The sequence below is a fragment of the Hyla sarda genome, chromosome 3, assembly GCF_029499605.1.
Source record: "Hyla sarda isolate aHylSar1 chromosome 3, aHylSar1.hap1, whole genome shotgun sequence".
Taxonomy (NCBI): Eukaryota; Metazoa; Chordata; class Amphibia; order Anura; family Hylidae; genus Hyla; species Hyla sarda.
Window position 1 is genome coordinate 413,554,965 of NC_079191.1, and position 12,667 is coordinate 413,567,631.

The window sequence follows — 12,667 nt, forward strand, 5'->3', positions numbered from 1 at the left end:
CTTCGGGAATTTAAAAGGGTACTCTGCTGGATTATTTATTTTATTACTAACTGGTGCCAGAAAGTTAAACACATTTGTAAATTACTTCTATTTAAAAATCTTAACACTTTCAATACTTATCAGCTGCTGTATGCTCAACAGGAAGTTATTTTCTTTTTGAATTTCTTTTCTGTCTTACCACAGTGCTCTCTGCTGACACCTCTGTCCGTATCAGGAACTGTCCGGAGTAGGAGCAAATCCCCATAGCAAACCTCTCCTGCTCTGGACATTTCCTGACATGGACAGAGGTGTCAGCAGAGAGCACATCCTGTGGTTTCAGTGTGTGCAGCTGTCGGGTGTGGCTCCATTTGCTCTCCAGACTTCCAGGCAGAGAAGCAGGTTTTTACATCAGGCTTTCCCAGGAGCGTGGCAGGCTCCTTGGGAGGGCTTTCCTGCATGGAGCCTCGGGCTTCTACCTCTCATTCCCGGCTGGCGAGAGGGGGGAAGAAAGTGTCTACAGCCGGATTCAAGGTCGGGGTGAGACGTTCCAGCAGGGCCCGCAGAAATGTGGAGCCCACTCCCCTGACCGGATCAGAGGGACATAAGGCATCAGCAAAGACCAGCGGTCCTTCTGTTACCCCGGAACCCCAGCAATGGGGGGCACGGGGACCAAGGGAGTCATTGGCGACATATCGCTCAAGGATACAAGCAAAGATGGCGGAGTACGAAGAGCTGGGCAGGAAGCTGAGGAGTCTGAGAGAGGACCTGAGATTTGCCCGCTACCAGGCTGACCAGGGCCCTACAGGTAAGAGGCAGAAGTTCACTGCCCAGGTGCGGGCTCTGAAGATAGAGGTGGCGGAGGTGGAGGAGGCCAAAAGAAAAATCTCTGAGGGGGCAGGATTCCTAAAAGAAAAACTGGTTAATGAGGAGAGATTCAAGGAAAGGAAGTATGGTGCATGCTGCCCTCAGGAGAGCAGTGAGGAGGAAGGAGGGGAGGAAGATGGCGGAGAGTCGGCTGTGGGAAATGAAATGGATGCCACCCCTAGTGTGTGTGAGCCCCAGCCCCCCCAAGATAGCTACCCTGAGCCAGCCCAGGTGGCGCTACCCTCCAGTGATGGGGAGACAGAGGAGAGCGGTGAGGAGGAGCTGGCCAGTGGGGGTTTGCTGCAAGCCATTATACAGCAGGAGTCCCCTACCCGTATGGAGGATTTTACCTTTGGTGAGGATCTCGGTAAAGATGATCTAGTAAAGAAAAGGAAGAAAAGGCAGAAGGTTCAGGAGACTGTGACTTATGTGTTTCGTCCTTTCCAGCAGTCCGGGCCAGCTTTAAAGTTGGTTCAGACTGCTGGGCCCCCCAAACTGCCAGTCCCCGTTTCTGTGGTGAAGCAGGGCCAGAAAGGGGGGTACAGCATGGCGTCCAAGACGGCAGAGGACGCTATAGAGCCAGCAAGTCCTATTGGGCTTAAGGTGAGCAGCCCTGGTGCTGCGGGAGCGCCCCAGGGTGGTGGGGGGTGTGTCCAGGCACCAGGGGCAAGCTATGCTACTGTTTGCTTGGGGAGTGGTTCCCCAGGTGTTGCTGGCACTGAGGGGCACTTCCCTGTGAGGGGGGGGAGTGTCCAGATAAGTGATATGTCTGTGTGCTTGGGGGGCGGTCCCCCGAGTGCCGTGGACATTACCGGCGCTGCAGGGCACTCCTCTGTGAGGGGGGGGAGTGTCCGGGCATCGGGAGTGGAAAACGGTCGGTCTGTGTGTTCTGTGGGTGCTGCGGGGCACTCTCCTGTGAGGGGGGAGAGTGTCCGAGTGCCAGTGCCAGCCTCAGAGCCCGTGCAGTCGGGAAGACATGGTGATGGCATTGTGGGAGGAGCTGGGGTGCGCTCGGAGGGGCAGCCCCAGGCTCAGGCAGTAACATCGCCCATGGAGGAGGAGCCATCAGAGTCGACCCCAGCAACAGCAAAGCCAGCAAAAAAGACTCTGTTAAAACCGGCAGTACTACAAGTCCCAGCCAGCCCAGGATATGTTAGGCACAACGCGAGTGTAGGGGGTGAGGATGATGGGTGTGGTAGTGTTGTGAATGAGAAGAGTGCATGTGGGAGTGTTAGTGGAGTGAATAATGGTGAGAGTAGTGGTGGTATGAATACAAAGTCTGGTATGGATGATGAGAATTGTGGTGTGAATGTTGGTGGGTGTAGTGGTGTGAATGGTGGTCCTGGGTCTGAGTCTGGTTCGGCTGCCCCCCCGGTAGTGACTGCTCCTAGGAGCTATGCTCATGTCGCTGCCGGGGGGTCCCCCTCTCCATCCGGCCCCGGGGGTCACTTGCAGCAGCGCCTCCTGGAGGCTCTACGTAGGGGCGACAGGTCAATCGAGGTAGAGGGAAGGGGTGAGGTCGACCTGTCTTTCTGGATAGAGAGGCACGGTTTGGGGGCATTCCGAGAGCAGAATGGGGAGGTGGTCTGGTCCCTCCCGACACCCGGGCAGGACAATAACCGTAGGAACGTGGTCCGTCTGATTTGGAGGGGCAAGGATGTGTGCCCGCCTCGCGCTAAAGTGGTTGAGCTCCTCCTCCAGATGGAATTCAGGGCGAGTGACATCTTTGCCGTTATTCACCCCTATGGTTCGTCCGAATTTGACGTCAGTTTTGTTCGACCGGAGGGTCTCGAACTCTTCTGGTCGAACTACGAAGTGGCGAAGAATGAGCCCGGCTGGCGGGATTTTGCTGTAAAGGCGATTTCCTGTCAGAACTCAGTCAAGAAAGTGACCGTTTTGACTCGTAACGAGTCACTCTCCTGCTATGACATCATGACCTGGCTGGGACGGTATGGGGATGTGACGGACATGCCCAAGAAAAATCTAGATGAGCACGGGATCTGGTCTGGGGCCTGGACGTTTTCCGTCAAACTCAAGCGTTCAGGTAGTACAGTTGCCCACATTCCGTCAGCTGCCTTCCTTGGACGTGACAGAATCCAGGTCTTTTACCAGGGGCAGCCTAAGGTCTGTCACAGGTGCGGTAGCCCCACCCATTTTAGTGCAGCCTGTACTGTACAGGTTTGTGCTTTGTGTGGTGGGGTGGGTCATCTGGCCGCATCCTGCAGACAGATCCGGTGCCACCTGTGTGGTGTCCTCGGGCACCCTTTCAGCCGTTGTCCAAGCGCCTTCGCCCGTGCTGGGGCCGCTCCGGCCGGGGAGAGCTGTGAAGTTGCCCCGGCTGGGGAGGGTACGAGCAGGGATGGGGGCATAACAGGGCTAGTGACGAGGAAAAAGGGCCCTGCCAAACTAAGGCGGGAGGAAAATCGTAGGAGGAGTAGGGAGCTGGAGAGTGCCCAGGTGACTGGGGTAGCTCCGGCCCCTGCTCCTGAAGCTGGCCCTGTAACCACTGAAGCCCTGGGGGAGAACGTGCTGGATGAGGAGATCAGGAGGCTGCGCAGAGAGGAAGGCAAAATGGCCGACCCTTCTGATTCCTCCCACTATGAAAGTGTGGATGAGGAGTGTGGGGAAAGGCCAAAAAAGAAAGACAAGGGCAAAAGGAAAGGGAGAAAGAAGAGGTCGGAGCCCTCTGTTAAGCCTTGTACTACGGACCAGGTCCAAAACGGAAGCCTGACTGCCCCCCCTCTGATTGACCTGTCAAACCGGTACCTCGTCCTCGATACCATCTCCTCCCCCTCCTTGGAGGGGGAAGGTGAGGGCGGGGTGCCTAGGATGAGAGAGCCTCTGGGGGGAACTGGGCCCTGTCCTGCGGAGGCATCTTCCTCAGAGGGCAAGGCTAGACTGGGGCCGGATGGAGACGGGGACCACATGGACCAATCAGAATCTAAGAAAAGGTCCAAAAGTGGTCCTGCCCTTTCCTCTTCTTCAGGGGATGAGGGGGCAAAAAGAAGGGGAAGCAGAAGTAAAGGTGTGGCCGTCTAACTCAATCACCCATGATGGCGGCACTCACCCCATTGACGCTGGCATCCATTAACTGTGCCAGTATAAAGTCGGATACGGCTAGATTCGCAGCCTTCAATTTTCTTGGCCGTGTTGAAGCCGATATTTTCTTTTTACAGGAGACCAGGTTGTCAGATCTAGCCTCTCTGGTGCAAGCCAGAAGAGAGTGGAGGCGCGGGCCCTCCCACTGGTCTCTTGCGGCTGAGCCGTATAGTGGGGTGGCGGTCCTTTTTACCGCTCCGGTTGAATGCAGACGGGTTATTGAGTTAGAAATGGGGAGGTGCCTGATCTTAGATGTCCTCATGAAGGGACAAGAGCTCCGGCTCATAAACATCTATGCCCCACAAACTAAGCTGGGCCGTAAAAATCTTTTTATGAGGATTAAGCCCTTCCTTTTTACAAGCCGGCAGGTGATCTTTGGAGGGGACTTCAATAATGTCACGAGGTCCCAAGATAGGAGAGGCTCCAATGGTCCGCTGGATTGCGATAGTGTGGTCCTTAATAATATAGTTAGGGAAGCTCGCCTAGAGGACGCCCACATCCGGAGCCCCTCAGGCCACGCGGGTTTCACCTATCATCAAGGTAGTCGCAGGTCTAGGATAGATAGGTTTTATTTGAAGGAGGAAGCCGTCTCTTCCGCAGTGTCCGTGGTTGAGGTGGAGTTCTCCGATCACTGTATGATTTTGTTTTCCTTGAATGTTTCAGAGACCCCCCAGATGGGTAAAGGTTATTGGAAGCTGAATTCGTCCCTCCTGGAGGAAGCAGAGATAAGACAGTCCTTTGAGGATTTTCTTCAGAGTCAGGTACCTTTACTGGGCCTTTGTAGTAGTAAGTCAGAGTGGTGGGAGATATTCAAGAAGCGGGTTGCGGGGTTCTTCCGCCAGCTCTCGAGCCTCAGGTCCCTGAACAGGTATCGCTTGTATCAGGGTCTGAGGAGGAAACTCGAGCTCCTTGTCTCGACTGGAGGTAGTCGGGAGGATATCTCCAGAGTGAAGTCCTTGCTGATGAGGTGTCAGTACGATAGGCACGCATCTTTGGTTTTTGAGAGGGATTTCGGGAAGTACCGCTCGCCCGACCCTTACAGGAACTGCAAGATGTCAGTGAGTAGTAAAGTAGTCTCAGGACTGGTTGATAGTACGGGATCCCTGAATCGGTCCAGATCAGGGATCCTGGAGGTCGTCAGATCTTTCTACTTGCACCTCTTGGGGAGGAAGGATCTAGATCGAGACAGGATGTCGGCTTTCCTGGCTGAAACCATTCCTGAGCCAGGGGTAGACCCCTCTCTTGATGTTTTGGCAGAAGATATCAGGGAAGAGGAAGTGAGACTGGCGATTGAGGGGCTCGCCCCCAAGAAGTCGCCAGGTCCGGATGGCTTAACATCCGAGTGGTATAAGACCTTTAAGGAGTCTTTAGCTCCCCTCTTGACCAAGGTATTCAATGAGTGTCTCTCCTCGGGCACTCTGCCAAAGTCAATGAGGAGGTCGGCCCTGATTCTTCTCTCAAAAGGTAAAGATCCCAGCCGTATTGAGAATTGGAGGCCCATAGCTCTTCTCAATACGGACAGGAAGCTTCTGGCCAAGATACTGTTTAATCGGCTGGTGAAGTTTGCACCCCGGCTCCTTTCGGGGGCTCAGCACTGCTCTGTTCCAGGCCGAAGCACTTTATGTGCTGTCCTCAGTGTCAGGGAGGCAGTGGAGCGGAGTAGTGCGGGTCTCTGGAAGGGGTACTTACTGTCCTTGGATCAGGCCAAAGCATTTGATCGGGTGAACCACGAGTACCTCTGGTCCGTCCTCCTGAGGTATGGCTTACCGAGTACTTTTGTTAATTGGCTTAAGATCTTGTATGCCAGGGCAGAGAGTTTCCCACTGGTGAACGGGTGGTCTGGCCGCTCTTTTGAGGTGGGGTCCGGAGTCCGTCAGGGTTGTCCTTTGAGCCCGCTTTTATACGTATTCGCGATTGATCCCTTCGTCCGGAGGGTAGATCGTGGGCCATTGGCGGGAGTCGGGATGAGTCTGGTGGAGCTGGATGTCACCCAGAGAGTGGTGGCGTACGCTGATGATGTCACTATTTTCGTCTCCTCGAGGGAGGAGGTCGATGTGGTGATGTCAGAGGTGGAGCGCTACTCGGAGGCATCCGGGTCCAAGATCAACCGGGAAAAGTGTGAAAGTCTCTGGCTGGGAGGGGGGGATCCCACGTTTGATCTCCCGCACACCCTCCCAGGGCCCCAAGACTCAGCAAAAATTCTAGGCATCACATTCGGCCAGGATGATTATTCCACCAAAAACTGGGACGGTAAGCTCCATGATGCCACTCAGAGGGTGAACCAGTGGAAGGGTTGGTCTATGACCCTCAGGGAAAGGGTGCACCTGATCAAATCATACCTGCTCCCCTTGTTTATCTATCTGGGCAGTGTATGTATCTTGCCAGATGCTTACTTCACTAGGGTCTACAGCCTGTTTTTCCAACTGTTATGGGGGAACAGGTTGAATCTAGTCAAGAGGGAGGTTACGTACCGTACGAGGAGATTAGGGGGTTTATCTGTGGTAAACCCTGTGGTGTTCTTAACCAACACCTTCTTGAAAGCTAACATCTCGAACCTCTGGAAATAGAGGGCTCCTCCGTGGGTACTCTCCTGCAGGGAATGGTTTCGGCCTTTCTTCCAGGAATGGGAGAGAGGAGGGCAAGTGAAGGACCTCCGTACACCACATGGATATCTTCCGGCTTACACTACCCCGACTCTGAAGGCGATACGTCGGTGGGGTCTGGGAGTGTGGGAAATCAGGACCCAGTCAAGGCAGTTCCTTGACAAACGGGTTCTGTTGACCCACTTCCAGAAGCCTCTGGCGCTCAGGGACTGCCCAGGTCGGGATCTGAGGGTGGGGTTGTATCTTTTAAACTTGAAAAGGATTCCCCAGAAGTTTTGGGACTTGGCCTGGCGCTGCTTTCAGGGGAAGCTAGGTGTAAGGGACAACCTGAAGTACAGGAACTCTGATGACCGGGGGTGTCCACGAGAAGAGTGTGTGGACACGCTGGAAAGCATGGACCACTTCCTGCTTCATTGTCCCTTTAACGTAGGGGTCTACAACCGGGTGGGCGCTTCCATCGGCTGGAGTCAACTTGCCGGCCTTACCTATCCAGAGTGGGCTTATGGGGCATTCAGGACCCTCGGTGGCCGAGATCGGGGCACTTTATTTTTAGTCAGCTTAGTGGTTAAGTATCACACGTGGAATGCACGGTGTTTAGTGTCCACCCAGCAGAAAGTCCTCTCTGAGGTGGAGGTCTGTAGGAACATCACCGGTGACCTCGGGAAGATCAGGTCTTTGGAGTATGGCAGTCTTGGTACCAGTAGGGCTTCTCTCCTATGGAGAGGGTTTTCTTTTCATGTGCCCTAGGTACTAGACCTTTTTGGTAGAGTACCTTTATTTTGGTTAGGGACAGGCATACAGGGATAGAGATAGGGTGATAGTAGGGTCAGTTTTAATGAAGGGATAGAATTAGGGAGAATAGTAGGGGGAATTAGGGAAAGAGTTTAAATTTCTTCAGTGTATCAGATCTGCCATCCTTCTCCCTGGTGGTGGGCTGTTGCATGTGCACCATAGCTTTTTGTTTTGTTTACAGCTGATATGGTATGAAGGGCTTACAGGCACTGAACTTGGGCCTAAATTGGGTTGTGGTCTTGTATATAAGGTTGTATTTAGTTGGTTGGTTGGAGTGCTAGGTGGGGAGGGGGTGTATTTTTTTTTTTTTTTTTTTTTTTCTCCTTAGGGGATCTGACATGGGTCAGTTAAGGACTGGACTTAAGAACTGTACAAACGGTTATGGACTGACCCATGTACAGGAGGGGTGGTGTGGGAGAGGGCACAGTTTTAGTGTAGGATTTATTTTAGGGTTTTTGTAGGTATTTTTGTGAGGCACATTTATTATATTTGTATGTATACTGTGCTATGTTTATTGTTTTATATTATTTATTTGTTGGTATAGTGTGTCATGTATTTTGTTTTATATTGTTGCATTAGCCATAAGAAAAGGGCAGTCGGACCAGTTGTAGTTCTGTATTATTATTATTATTATTATATGTAGGTGTTTTTGTCTGTGTATATATAACTTATTTAAAAAACGTATTTTTTATTATTTTTTTTTTGTATTTATTTATTTTTTTTAATATTTATTTTTATTATTATTATTTTTTTTTTTATTATATATTTTTATATATAGGAAATTATTATTTTTTTTTTTTTTTTGATAAGCCAAGTTGTGCTGTTGTTATGTTCATTCTCAATATGTGTGTGTGTGTGTGTTTGTTAGTTTTGGAGATTATGGTGTGTTATGTTTTCTGTTGCTTGATTTATTTATTTATTTATTTATTTTCCCAAGTATGGATCATTTTGAGTTATAGCCAGGTGGTGCTGAATTTTATGTTGGTTTATTTATTTCATTTAATTAGCCAAGTTGAGCTAATTTAATTTTTGTATTTTTTATTTATTTATTTATTTTTTTATTATTATTATTATTATTATTATTTTTAATGTTATGTGTGTGAGTGTGAATTTCATAGTTTGCTTAGGTGTATAGGTATAGTATAGTTGTAGTTTGGTATATTTTACAATTTATTAAAGCTGGGCTGGCCGGTTAGGCAGGGTTTTATTTTATTTTGCATTTCTGTTGTAGCTGGTTAAGCTTGTTTTGTGTTTTTGTTTTTTGGAATTGTTTTGTATTTTTATAATAAAAAAGAGTGTCAGCAGAGAGCACTTCCTGTAGTTCAGAGCAGTTCAGTGTGCAGCTCATTCGGGTGTGTCTCTTTGTGTGTGCTCCAGAGACTTCCATCAGACCAGAGCAGGTGTTTCATCAGCCTCCCCAGGAGTGTGGCAGCCTCCTCGGGAGAGCCTTCCTGCATGGCGTCCCTGGCCTCCACCTCCCGTTCTTCAAGGCTGGCGGGGGGTGGAGAGCAAACAGCAACAGCCATTCCGGCCGGGGGGAGAAGATCTGGCAGAGTCTGCAGCAATGCAGGCTCTGCACCCCCGGCAACGGTTGCCAGCCAGAGGACTGGTGAAAGAAAAGCAAGAAGAAGAAGTGTGGAGTTGTGGGCAGAGAGAGGGCCCAAGGAGTCCAGCGCCACCTACTGCTCCCGCATGGCCGCGCGGTTTGCTGAATATGATCGCTGTGGCAAGGAGCTGAAGTTGGCCAGACAAGATCTGCAAGGGGCTCAGAATCTGGTGAACACTGCACCCAAAAAGAGCAGACCAGAGCTAAGAAGAAAGATCTCAGCACTGAAGGCTGAGATTGTGCAGCTGGAGGAGAGGAGAGCAGAGATCTTGGAGGGGAGCGGTTTCTTCAAGAAGAAGCTTCAGAACAACAACCGGTTTGCCGCCATGAAATCCCCAGGTAAGGTGGAGGTGGATGATGGGGAGAGTAGTGGCGGTGAAGAAAGTGTGGATGGTGAAGGCATAAAGAAGAAGGAGGAGGAGAATGTGGGAGAAAGAGCACAAGTGGTGGAAATGGATGTCTTGCCTGTAGCTACTCCCTATAACACCCAGGACAGCTACATAGAGCCTGCCCAGGTGGCGCTTCCATTAAGTGAGAGCGAGGAGGATGAACTGGAGAGTGAGGCTGGGGGATTACTGAGGGCGATTGTTATGCAGGAGTCCCCAGCCCACCTCCAGAACTTTACCTTTGGAGATGACCAGTGCGATGATGTGGCAGTAAAGCGTAAGAAGCAGAAGACTCAGGAGACAGTAAAGTACATGTTTGTCCCTTTCCAGCAGTCAGGGCCAGCTGCAAAGCTGGTTCAGGCTGCTGGGCCCCCCAGACTGCCAGACTCCGTTTCTGTAGTGGAACGGAGCCAGCATGGGGGGTACAGCATGGCGTCAGAAAAGGCTGCGGACGCAATAGCTGTAAAGCACACCCATCCTGCCGGTAGGGAGGGGAAGGATGGGCTCATGGTGGGCAGCTCTGGCACTGCAGGGCCGCACCAGGGTGGCGGGGGGCGTGTCCCAGTGCCAGAGGCGAGTTTTGCTGCTGTGTGCTCTGGGGGCGGTTCCCCGAGAACTGTGGGCATTACCGGCGCTGCGGGGCACTCCCCTGTGAGGGGGGGGAGTGTCCGGGCACCGGTGGCGGAGAGCGGAGTGTCTGTGTGCTCGGTGGGCGGTCCCCCGAGTACTGTGTGTTCTGTGGGTGCTGCGGGGCATTCCTCTGTGAGGGGGGGGAGTGTCCGGGCACCGATATCCCCTGCAGAGCCTGTGTGGTTAGGCAAACCAAGCGATGGCGCTGTGGGAGGAGCTGGGGTGCGCTTTGAGGGGCAGCCCCAGACTCAGGAGGTGTCATCGCACATGGAGGAGGAGTCATCAGTGTCGACCCCGGCAGCAGCAGCATCGACCCCAGCACAGAAAACCATAATAAGACCAGCAGTACTACAGGTCCCAGCCAGCCCAGAATCCATTAGGCAGGAAAAGAGTGGAGGATGTGAGAATGCTGAGTGTAGTAGAGCTGTGGATGTGAGGAGTGTAAGTGGAGTGAATGATGGTGGGAGTAGTAGTGGTAAGAATGGGAAGTCTGGTATGGATGGGAATAAAGATGGGAGTAGTGGTGTGAGTGGCTGTACTGATGGGTCTGGGTCTGGTCCGGCTGCCCCCCCGGTAGTGATTGCTCCTAGAAGTTATGCTAATGTCGCTGCCGGGGGTTCAGGGGGGTCCCCGTCTCCGGCCGGCTCTGGAGGCCACTTGCAACAGCGCCTCCTGGAGGCTCTGCGTAGGGGCGACAGGTCGATCCAGGTAGAGGGGAGGGGTGAGGTCGACCTGTCTTTCTGGATAGAGAGGCACGGTTTGGGGGCTTTCTGAGAGCGGAATGGGGAGGTGGTCTGGTCCCTCCCGACAACCGGGCAGGACAATAACCGTAGGAATGTGGTCCGTCTGATTTGGAGGGGCGAGGATGCGTGCCCGCCTCGCGCTAAAGTGGTTGAGCTCCTCCTCCAGATGGAATTCAGGGCATGTGACATCTTTGCCCTGATCCACCCCTACGGTTCGTCTGAGTTTGATGTCAGTTTCGTTCGGCCAGAGGGTCTCGAACTCTTCTGGTCAAACTACGAAGTTGCAAAAAACAAGCCCGGCTGGCGGGAGTTCGCCGTAAAGGCGATTTCCCGTCAGAATGCTGTCAAGAAGGTGACCGTTTTGACCCGTAACGAGTCACTTTCTTGTTATGATATCATGACCTGGCTCGGACGGTATGGGGATGTGACGGACATGCCCAAGAAAAACTTGGATGAGCACGGGATCTGGTCTGGGGCCTGGACGTTTTCCGTCAAACTCAAGCGTTCAGGGAGTACGGTTGCCCACATTCCGTCAGCCGCCTTCCTTGGACGTGATAGGATCCAGGTCTTCTACCAGGGGCAGCCTAAGGTCTGTCACAGGTGTGGCAGCCCCACCCACTTTAGCGCAGCCTGTACTGTGCAGGTCTGCGCTTTGTGTGGTGGGGTGGGTCATCTGGCCGCATCCTTTTGGCAGATCCGGTGCCACCTGTGTGGTGTCCTCGGACACCCTTTCAGCCGTTGTCCTAGCGCCTTCGCCCATGCAGCGGCCGCTCCAGCTGAGGAGAGCTGTGAAGTTGCCTCGGCTGGGGAGGGTACGGGCAGGGATGGGGGCGCAACAGGGCTAGTGAGGAGGAAAAAGGGCCCTGCCAAACTAAGGCGGGAGGAAAATCGTAGAAGGAGTAGGGAGCTGGAGAGTGCCCAGGTGGCGGGGGTAGCTTCAGTCCCTGCTCCTGAAGCTGGCCCTGTAACTGCTGAAGCCCTGGTGGAGAATGTGCTGGATGAGGAGATCAGGAGACTTCACAGAGAGGAAAGCAATATGGCCGACCCTTCCGATTCCTCCCACTATGAAAGTGTGGATGAGGAGAGTGGGGTGAGGCCCAAAAAGAAAGAAAAGGGCAAAAGGAAAGGGAGAAAGAAGAGGTCAGAGCCCTCTGAAGCTCCTGGTACTACGGGCCAGGTCCAAAGCGGAAGCCTGGCTGCCCCCCCTCTGATTGACATGTCAAACTGGTACCTCGTCCTCGATACCATCTCCTCCCCCTCCTTGGAGGGGGAAGGTGAGGGCGGGGTGCCTCGGGAGAAAGAGCCTCTGGGGGGAACTGGGCCCTGTCCTGTCGAGGCACCTTCCTCAGAGGGCAGGGCTAGACCGGGGCCGGACGGACACGGGGACCTTATGGACCAATCGGAGTCTAAAAAAAGATGTAAGAGTGGTCCTGCCCTTTCGTCGTCTTCGGGGGATGAGGGGGCTAAAAAGAAGGGGAAAAAGAAATAAAGGGTGAGGCCATCTAATTCAATCACCCTGTATGGCGGCACTCACCCCATTGAAGCTGGCATCTATTAATTGTGCCAGCATAAAGTCGGATACGGCTAGATTTGCAGCCTTTGATTTTCTCGGCCGTGTTGAAGCCGACATTTTGTATCTGCAGGAGACCAGGTTGTCAGATCTAGCCTCCCTGGTAAAAGCCAGGAGAGAGTGGAGGCGCGGCCCCTCCCACTGGTCTCTTGCGGCTGAGTCGTATAGTGGGGTGGCGGTCCTTTTTACCGCTCCTGTTGAATGCCGACGGGTTATTGAATTAGAAATGGGGAGGTGCCTGATCTTAGATGTCTTCATGAAGGGACAGGAGCTCCGACTCATTAACATCTACGCCCCGCAAACTAAGCGGGGTCGTAAAGATCTCTTTATGAGGATTAAGCCCTTTCTTTTTACGAGTCGGCAGGGGACTTCAATAATGTCACGAGGTCCCAAGA

At 52.7% G+C, this 12,667-nt stretch overlaps 1 protein-coding gene across 8 annotated transcripts in view; it reads left to right on the forward strand.

Moving 5' to 3' along the window:
- TRAF5 (TNF receptor associated factor 5) overlaps positions 1-12,667 on the forward strand; it is a 79,025-nt gene that overhangs the window by 58,243 nt on the left and 8,115 nt on the right. The window lies entirely within an intron of this gene.